Below are 10,948 nucleotides of genomic sequence, written 5' to 3'. Positions count from 1 at the left end.
TGTAGGATCATAGTTACACCGGTAAAGAAGTGTGAGTGTGCATGTGTGGTACTAGAAACCTATCTGACTGGTCAAACGGCTTGGTGCTATGAATTATGTATGTTAGTAATGTGAACGCATCATTGATGCACCTGGACAGCTCAACAAGGCAAGATGAGCATTTTTTTTAAATCTTCTTTTGTACTGTGGAAGCAAGATTGAAGTGGTGTCCAGTATCAGAGTTACAAAACTTAGTGAAACATTCAGAATGATGAAAAAGGTTACCTGCGAGCCTGTACAGTATTCAACCTTCCTTGGTCTTACCTTATTTTATTTGTTTAATTTAAGAGTGAATATGGGAACAAATGTACAGAAACTCTTTTTTTTAGTGCTGTGTGAACTTTTAATAGATGAATTTTTAACAAATGTTTTCATTTACAGGAAAATGCAAAGAAAAAATTTTTCAGGTGAAGGCAATTTTTTTAGTAGTTTTGTAAGATAAATGAATAATGTTGTTTAAGGTTCTAGTGAGAATGGATATTGAGGTAAAATTTATTGAAAACAGTCAACTGCCAATACCTTTTGAGGGGTGGGGGTAGAAGTGCACCCTGTTGGTAAAATTAATCTATTGATGCTGACTGAAATGGGGATTTGAAAAGTTGATTGCCTAATACTTACAAGGGTGTAACCTACATTCTCAACCCTCACGAGATCTTGAAAAAAGACAGAATAAGCAATAAGCTAAAATAAGTCACTCTTCCTTTCCTCTCCTTTCCTCTCCTTTCCTCTCCTCCTCTTTCTTTTCCTCATTTCCTCTTCTTTTACTCTTCCTCTTCCTTTCTTCTTCCTTTCCTCTTCCTTTACTTGCCTCTTCTTTTACTCTTCCTTTCCTCCTTCCTTCTCTCCTTCCCCTCTCCTTTCCTTTCCTTCTCTAGATTGCTTGCAGAGGAACAACATCACTGTTCTGTAATTTAAGACAGTGTGGATTTTTAGTCTCAAGTTTTATCCCAATTAAAAAAATCTTGTTACATTGTAGAAGATTTGAAAATCTGAATTTAAGGAAGGCGTAAAGGCCTTCAGAATGGAGATACGTGCTAGTCTGTATGATTCACCATTATGGCTGGTATTAAGTTTCACAATGTCGTGAACTATGACCTCATTTTATTTTCTTTACTTATAATTTATTTCAATTTTACATTGTTAGGATATTTTTGTTTAATAGGTATATGTTTGCACTCCTAATTTTTATGAGGGTTTTTTTATACTGCTTTAGGATCCTTTAAATGCGGGCTTCTGTGGTCCATTTAATGCTGTGAATTACTGTTTGTCAGTTGTTGGGAGTTTTGATTTATTTTCAATGTCTTCTCTTTTTTTAGGTATCTCTAGCAATGCTGTTTTATTTATTGCTATACCTTTTAAGTCATTAAGAATAACTCAGAATGACTATGGCACAAAAGGCAGATGGAAATGTGTTGTGAAAACAAGCATGTTTGCTGGGCTCATAATCATTCACTTAAAATTGCTTCTGTAATACATAGTCTACAAAGTTATAGGCAAATGTTTGGCAGAATAGTTGTACTATTTCTACAATTCTTTCTGCTTTGTCTACTTTCTTATGTAGGTCAGATTTCAAACTTTTTGAGTGGGTGGGAACAGATTTTCTGATTTTCTGACAATATCTGAAATTATTTGTATCTACTTTGTTAGAAAATCTGTTTTTAAGTACAGCAGTGATCCTGAGACTAATCTCACATACGCCACTTACTCCGGTGAATCAGGAGCAATCTCACTACAGTCAGGGAAGTTACAGTCATTTGGTCCTACTGTAAATGAAACTAGAATCAAGCCTTAAGTCTCCCCAAGCAAGTTCGTGATGGCTCAAGTATTCGTTTTACTTTTAAAACAATAATAATAATAATAATAATAATTAGTGATCTTAAAATGTACATTTGCTTTTTTGCTGCTACAAGAATATTAAAACCCCCATCTGGCTGTTCTGAGGTATTGTAATGCCTATTCCATCTATTCCCTTCCAAATGGCAATGGCGCCTGGGTGCAACACAGCGATGAACTCCTCCATTAGCTCCTCTTGCCCTTAATGTCTTTCCTGCCTGTGGAACTAATCTAACTGTGCTAGTCCTAGTACTACACAATTAGTTTAGTGTAACAGTCATCAAAATGTACCGTGTACATTAACGATGAGTGCTGTTGATCAGCATAGATTTCTAGGAGCATGGTTTGTTATTGATTAATTATAAAGCTTCAATAGCTGGGTGTAAAGGACACTCCATTTAAATGATGGTATTACCCGTAACAGCATCCCTAATCATGATCTTTATGCTATTACTATACTGCTTCGTATAGTTCAATGAAGAATTAGCTTCGGAGATCCCGCCCCACTCCTGAACTTGGACAGGGCCTCTCTTGCATGCCTTTTCAAAGTCCTGTGGTGGGCCTGACTTTATTGACCTCTATTTTCACCCCATCTTTCATATAAATCACTTTTGATCTTTTTTTATTTACTTTACATACTGTGGTGAATGGAGATAACTGTGTATATGAATGTTGCTTTTTTTAATTGTCTACAATAGCTTATGCATTTTAGGAGAGTTCCGGTACTCATTTACTAAGATTTAATCAATTTGTTAATTGAATTTTCAATCCCTCCCACCACAAGCAAGTCAGCTCCAAAGAGCGCTTACTGTGCATTTGGGACATTTCCGTCATGCGCTTCTCTTCGTCCATCTGTCGCCAGAGGTTCTTGCTCAGTAATGATGTTTTGAGAGAACTAGTAATTTTGTTGGTCTGGATTTATTAGAAAAGGAGAAAGTATAATGTTTACACTTGAAAGAAACTGTAAGCTTTCATCTTTTCACTTAATAATTGAACAAAACACTAAAAGCAACTAGGGTACGCATTTCTTAGAATGCAATTATATTATTCACCTGGTTTAAAAATGTTTGCTATTTAAAATAAAAAAAAAAAAAAGAAAAAAAATCTGTCTGTTGTGACTTTACAAAAAATCTAAAAAAAAAAAAAAAGTAACTAAATAAAACAATGGCATAAAAATATAGGAAAAAAAAAAAAAGAATAATTGAAAAAGCAGCTTCTCCGCACTAGACTAGCTAGGAGCTCCAGGTGGCAGGAGCTACCTCTCTTCAAGACTGGGCTGTAATCACGACTGTAAAAGAGGAAATCTGAAATACGCTTTCACGCATTTGCATGCAGCCATTATCTTCCAAACTATGGAAAGAAACAGTCTTCTTGTTGGCTGAGAAGCACCTCACACACCTCCTCTCTCTTGTTCTGAATGGTGTTTGTGTCAGTCTGCAGCTGTGTATGGTATTATGTCTTATAATCCTGCATCACTTCTATTCTATCCAGTCATATCTAATGTAGAAAATTAGTTTCCAGTGAAAGTAATATGTAGTGCTTTTATGATATTTGTGTGCAATATCCCCTCTTCCATTGAGGATATTTGATGTAAAGGAAACAAACTCAGTTCCACAATAAAATACAAAAGTGGTAAAGTGGTGTTGATATGTTTCTTGTCTTTGTGTATGTATGTATTTTTGAGTTTTCCCTTTCCTTTAGTCATGATTGCCTACTATATGGGTTTTTACTCAAAAGATCAATCACTATTTAAATGCTAGATAAGAACCAATCTCTGTTTAGAAATTGGAAAATAAATGCGGAAGATTACTTTTATCTCTTGTGATGTAAAACATTACCATGATGTACCATGACGTGGCTTCTTTTTGTTGTTCTCATTTCTGTTTCCCTCAGCAGCATGAGAAAACACCTCATTTTCAGTACGTACTGCCTTTATAATTTTGCTTGCTGCTGCAATGCCTGCTGTGGCGAGATGCAGCAGTCAACCCATAACGTTTTTTAGCTTGGGGAGATGGTAATGACGTGAAAGCAGGTAAAGGCTGGGGCAGCAGGGAACAAGGGGTGCTCGCTCCCAGGAGAAGGAGCAGCCCTGTGGAATTTCCTTTGCCCTGAGACAGCAGTCTCTTTTGTGGGCCCAGCAGTCTCTTTTGTCCATCTCCAGTGTCTAAGGTTTCATTTGTAACTTCTAATGACGTTAATAAGAAATACTGTGCTTGGCTTGAATTGGGTTGAGCATGGCAAAGTAGAGATAAATGAAGACCAGATGAGGGGAGTCAACTGCTGCAAATCTTGCATATCAAGTAAAATCCTGCATATGTCTGCGTCAAGGTTTTTTGAGCTGTTGTGGTAGAGTAGCCTGACGCTATTTAAAATATATTAAAAAGATTATGCAAAGTAGACCAGGTCAGGCTTCAAACCCAATTATTCACCTGCAGTTGCAGGGTGAAGTTCTAGATTTGCATAGGTGGGACCACTCATGGTACCTGCGGATAGGGGCAGGGCAGCCTGGTCTGTAGCATTTGACTTGCTGCTTCCAGGTGCCAAATGGAAATTCCTTTCTTCAGTACAGCTGCTGAGGAGGAGAAATTTTATTTCCACTAGTGTTGTTAATGAACAAATTCAATCAGCTTATGAAGTATTTCACATGGCATAGGAAAATTATAGTCCCTCGGACCTTTTCGGTCTATCTAAAATGAGGGATCTGTCTTGTGGCATCCTAGACCTGGAGACTGTTTAATACTGATTTCTAGTGTTCTGTGGTAGGGAGGAAATTGTAGCTTTTCATGGTTCCTAGGATGGGGTGAAAAGAGATGGCCAGGGGTCTCTTGAGTTCTAGCCATGGTGACACTTCATAGATCCAGCTTGTTCCCAGCATTGTAGCAAAGCTCTTTGGCTTCCTAGAGGTGTCTCTGGGCACATAGTACTTCTTCTACATGAGCATTGCCCATGACCTTCGCTCAGCAAACAGTTTTGACCACTACCTACTGCTGTGGTCCCTACTTTCATCTCCAACAGCCAAAACCGGTCCACACTAGCATGAAGCCCCCCAGGGCATTGTCCTCTGTTGCGCTGTGTGCACTTTCTTTAGATTCAGCCCAAGACCTCCAGAGGCTGAGTAATGCTGAGAGCCCTCAGCTTGCCCAGGGATTTGCTGGCTTTTGACTGCATGCTCAGCATCATTTCCACCAGAAATGAAATACTGAGGAGAACTAAAGAACTAAATCAGCAGGTGCTGTAGTCTGCCCGAGCTCTACTGGCTAGTTCTCACGGATCCCTACCACTTGATGTAGCTGCTTCTCTGCAGTTCAACAGCTCCGCATTACCAGCCTCTGTTTGAATAGCTGGCAAGGAGGAGGTGGAGGTTGACTGTGCACCTGCTGCCAGCTTCACTGCCAAAACAATAGCATATGTCATGATTTACACATCATACTGCAGACCGGCCCATCACCTGTGCTTGTGAATCACACAGAGAAAATAAGTGAAATAGATGGAACTTATGTCCTAATACAAACAAAGCTAAATCATAGAATCCTAGAATGGCATAGGCTGGAAGGGACCTTAGAGATCATCTAATCCAACCTCCCTGTCATGGGCAGGGATGCCTCTCAACTAGATCAGGCTACTCAAGGCTCCATCCAACCTGGCCTTGAACACCTCCAGGGAGGGGGCATCCACAACTTCTCTGGGCAATCTATTCCAAAGTCTTACCACCCTTGTACTGAAGAATTTCTTCCTAAAATCTAATCTAAATCTGTTCTCCTTCAACTTAAACCCATTTCCCCTTGTCCTATCAGTGGACACTCTTGTAAAAAGTCCCTCCCCAGCCTTCCTGTAGGTTCTCTTCAGGTATTGGAAGGCAGCTATTAGGTCCCCCCGAAGTCTTCTCTTTCAAAGGCTGAACAATCCCAGCTCCCGCAACCTGTCCTCGCAGCAGAGGTGCTCCAGCCCCTGGATCATCTTTGTGGCCCTCCTCTGAACACGCTCCAACAAATCTATGTCTCTCTTATGGTGGGGACACCAGAACTGGACGCAGTATTCGAGGTGGGGTCTCACAAGAGCAGAGTAAAGGGGAGAATCACCTCTCTTGACCTGCTGACCACGCTTCTCTTGATACATCCCAGGATGCAGTTGGCCTTCTGGGCCGCATGAGCGCACTACTGGCTCATGTTGCGCTTCTCATCTATAAACACCCCCAAATCCTTCTCTTTAGGGCTACTCTCAACCCACTCTGTGCCCAGTTTGTGTTTGTGCCTAGGATTGGCCCGACCCAGGTGAAGGACCTTGCATTTTGACTTGTTGAAGCTCATGCAGTTAGCACTGGCCCATTTCTACACATAAGAATGTCTATATACACTGAGGTTACACACTATATACCTGTTAAGGTCCAGAAATTAATTTTGACTGAGCTTTTACAAACCTCACGTTATCTCTTAGCTTAAAGAGTTGAAGGTAAACTGAACCACCCAGCCACTTAAATACTTAATATGAACCCCCCAGAGTGCAAGTCAGTATTTTCAGGAAGAGTTTACAGTTTCCAAAGATGTAATTATAGCAGCAGTTACCATGCCTAAGGACCAGAACAGGCTTGAAAGCTTCTTTCTCAATTCATTTAAGGGAGGAACTGCCAGGATTTGCAATAAACAAGATATATTGAATGCTGAATTTTGCCCTGATAATCTAATGAGCTTGTCAATGGGGCTCTAATAATATTTCTGTGCCTGGGGCATCTGCAATTTAGAATGGGTTGAGTGGACTTGAGTTTATCAGAAAGGTTTAAGAGCAGCAACAGAGTTAGTACTACGCAATGGCTAGCTGAGTTCAGTGACAACCTCGTGATTACTGAGAGAGATATGTATTTCCGTGAGGGGACTGGCCTAGACTAGATGGCACAGTTTTCTGCAACATGTTTAGTATCTTAAGTTACTCTTGAACTAGTATTTTGTCACTAATTCTTGGCCTGTACTTCATTCTCCCCGGTTTTATTTTGAAAGAGTCACTGTCCCAAGTTCAGGTTGTTTTGTCACGTTATCAGCAGCATTTTCTCTTTCACAGTCAGAGTCTTGTCCTCATCTCAGCATTTCCTATCGCTAAATTTCTGGGAAGGTAATTTTAACTTTACTTTCCACAGATGTGCTCAAATACTCACTAGAAATACATCTTGCAAGGTCCAATTGTAGTTTCTACACAAACAGCCCCAGTAAAGTCAGCAGCAGTACTCGCAGAGGCAGATGCTGTTCAGTTGACTGCAGCTTGCATCCCTCAAAGCCAAGGGTGCAATTCCCTTTTGTAATGATGACTCCAGCTTCCTGAGGAGGTAGGGGATGAGAACTAACCTGTGCCCTGGGCTGCCTTCTGCCTGTCTCAGTGGCCCAGCAATGGCTGCTTAGGTCAGAAACCCCCTTGAACCAGGCAACCTTCATCTGCAGCTGGGGTAGGTCATCGCCCTGGTCCCACAGTTTTAGGGTGACCAGAGGGCCCTGGGACAGGCAGTCCAGCAGCTGGGACAGGCCACTGCTGGAGGGAGCAGATGCTTGAGCTGTGGGAAGGGGCTCCATACCAGTGCTGTGTGTAGGATACAGCATCTGACCAGGTCTGAGAGCATCTATTAACCTTATCTTGGCAAGGTCGAGTGTTACCATAAATAGGGCCTATTTGTGGAAGGCTTCAGGCAACATTTATTTGAGCTGCAAGGGAATAAATATGTAATTTTCCTCTTGTGAATAATGGATAATGACCTTCAGTGCTTTGCTGGAAGTGTTGTGCCAGTGACACTTGTGGGAGGAAGAGTTAGACATTTGCATGCCTAATCAGCAGTGTATTTAGTGTCTGCCTTGGGTTGGAATTGGAAAGCTTCTTTTGGAATTTAACCTTTTAAGTGCTGGGTTTTTTTCTCCTAACGGCAGCCAAATTCATACCAACATAGCAAATAGGCTTTGTTCTGTTTCTTTTGCCTATTATTGTTGAGAGAAGGGTCTCTCCCATGCCTAGGGAAACACAGGAGAGGTGTTTGTTAACACTGCCTAGCACGTGCAAGCCTGGCAATGCTGTGCCATAACCATCAGAGCAGGCAGGTGTTCTTCAGGCTGCTGTTCGCTGTGTTTGCATGCACAGCTCAGTGACTATGCATTCAAACCTATTGATTCTAGCGCTGGGAGATTTTCCTCTGCCTTGAGCTATACAGACACCAGGATAATGAGCAGGGAAATTATTCAAAAACTTTCACGAAGAAAGATGCACTCCTGTGATTTAGAAATATACTGACAAGGGAGAAACTGCAATAGCTTAAATTCAAATCATAGCTGTAGTCACAAACGAAAACAGGATGTGAAGGAACATTTCTATGACAGGTGATCCAAAACAAGAAGATAGTGTTACTACTGAGAAAGATTTTGATCTGTCCCCTCCAGGAAATATTCTGCCAGTCTCATCCACACACAGAAAGGTCTAGGCAGCTGTCTGAAAAAGTGCAGCAAGGAGCAGCATTTCCAAAAGCTTGAGAGCATCCCAGTGAGGAAGTGCTCATTGGGTTGTGAGCTCACATCGAGTGAGGATCAGAGCACAGAACTGGATGAACTCAGCAGCTTTTTGTGTTTGTAGACTACAAAATTGTCTTTTTTTTTTTTTAATATGCATATATTCACACATCCACATTCTTCTCTTAGCATCAGAGCTCACGTTTAAGCAGCAGCAGATGAAAAGCTGCTGTATGACTTCTCTACGTCCCTTCTAAATGTGGCCGGCTGCGTCACAGCAGGTGATGGCCATCACAGGAGTGCACACAAAGCCATCCGGACAGAAAGGCTTTTGACAACCTGGGCCCCAGTTTCACTCCTAGCTGTTGCTAGAAGTGTGTTCAAATTTCTTTTTAAGAGTAATCCAGCAAGCAGCTGAAAAACTGGTTGTGTGTGCAACATGATTTATACAGGAGGGCAAACAGCCAAGTCTATCTTACTTTTCCTGAAGTGGGAAGGAGAAAAGCAGGTAAGTCAGGCTGAGTTAGTTGATACTCTGTTGATTTTTCACGCTGCTGTGTTTGTGGTGCACCGCTGCTGTCTGCGTCTCCCTCAGGAAGCCAAGCACACGCCTGAACAGCACTGGTCTGTGAATTACCACAGCTCACAATTTGTCCGTCGATCTCGCTGTTGACCTTGCTCAAAGCTAGTAGATAGGAGAGAGCACCAAAGAGGTGAATACCTTCCTCCTCTCCCTCAATCTTCAGTTGCTAATTCGCGTTCCTCATCTGTTGTGGCTGAGCTGTGCCCAGGGTCCTTGAAGCTCAGGGTGCCCCAGCGCTGGGTACCCCAGGCTGCTGGGTGTCTGCAGAGCCAGGGCCACATTGCTGTCTGAGACGGGGTGCAGGTCAAAGAGACATGGCCAGCCTCTTAGAGACAGGGAAGAAATACATGTGAGATGATACACAGTACAAACTTGAATGAGATCAACAGTGAGGTCAAAGGGGAAGCAGTGATGAGGATTACTCTTGAGTTCAAGAGGGTGCAGGCAGGCTTGAGGGAAACATGAGGATTTGCTAGCTGAGAAAACACTGGATTGGCAGAAGCTGGTTGCTATCAAGTAAGACAGTGGTGAGATGTGTGGTGGGCAGAAGCAAGATGGAGGCTACTGGACTGTGGATAAAATACTTGGCTGGGGCATGGTGGCGGTGGAAGAGGGGCCCTGGTGTGCAGCTGGCCCAGCTGGAGGAAGTGCCAGAAGTGGTTTCTTGCTCAAGGTGATACCAAGGAGACGGATCAACAAGAGGGCTTGGCAAAACTTTTGGCTCCTTAAGCCACAAATGGTCTGGACTCACTGCTGCTGGTCTTGGGTTTGGTGTCCTTCAGCTGGCCTCAGGAATCTGCTTTGCTGTGTGCAAAGCCTTTGGCAGGGAAACCCTCCTCTTCCAAGGGCAGAGGGGGATACGGCAGGAGATTCTGGCAAAGCCAGAGAAAGTTTCTATCTACGCTGTTCAGGTTTAAGCTTTGGACTGGGCTCAGAGCATTCAAACCCACAGTGCCTGGAGTAAAACACAGAGGCAACCTGTAATATTAACAGGCTACTCAGAGCATAGAGGAAGATGTTTTTTCTTCTACTGCCGTAATAGTTAAATCTAAATAATGAGAAGGGGGGTTGGTTACGGGGAAGTGAAGTGTGCTCTGTGGGAGAGCAGGGGCCATGGCAGCTGGCAGCTTGCTGGAGCTCAATTAGCATTAGCAGCCTGGCGTTTTATGGAGCAGGGCAATGGAGGGTAGAGGTGGGGCCAGAAAACAGGCTCCTTCTGCTGCCAAGAAACAGACACTAGTAAGAAACAAGGAGAAATGTGGCAGTATCCATTGTGCCCTAGCCAAAGAGTGTTTCATGAGCAACAGGATCAGCAGCTGCCGTGGCTGGAGGCCACGTGTCACCAAGGAGGGTTTTACCGCGGTGGTGTGGAGAAGATGCCAGGAGGAAGAAGTGGAGTCTGTAGAGAGAAGCTGAGAAAGGAATCAGGATGCAGGAGTGGTTGTGAACCTTTGAAGGTACAACCCATTTTCTGACACTGAAGAACCGAAATACATGGTCAGGGAAGGGACACTTCATTCTCCTCTGGCTGGACTAGGAGTGATGACCTCTTTAAAGCCACCAGTTTTAGGGAACTTATTCTTAGGAGTGTGTTTGGCCTCCTACTCTCCCTTAAGGCTCCCTACCTTCTAGTAATCAGAAAGCATTTAGACCAAGAAAAAGTCTTCAGGAGACTCGAGAAAAGCCCAGAAAAGTCCACTGCTTGTTTAGTTCACCCAAGCCACAAAATCATCCACTTAGCCGGAGATAGCACTCTCTTACTGCAGTATGGGTGAAACCATGGGACTTGCTGACAAGACAGGGTGAAGGACCTTACTGGCAAGTTCTTGGCTGCAAAAGAGCAATCCGGTTGTGAGCATGTTTGCTGGCAATAAGAGAGGTATTTGGTGTATAAGATGTAGGATAAGTGTAGGATAAGATGTTTTCCTACACTCAAAACAAGTTCACTTCACAGACTTGCAGCACGTTCTCGCTGGATTTACCATGAGTTTGTGATGTGAGTTTTACCACTGTAAGACTA

The sequence above is a fragment of the Tauraco erythrolophus genome, chromosome Z (genome assembly GCF_009769465.1).
Source record: "Tauraco erythrolophus isolate bTauEry1 chromosome Z, bTauEry1.pri, whole genome shotgun sequence".
Lineage (NCBI taxonomy): Eukaryota > Metazoa > Chordata > Aves > Musophagiformes > Musophagidae > Tauraco > Tauraco erythrolophus.
Note: the sequence above shows the minus strand (reverse complement) of the source record.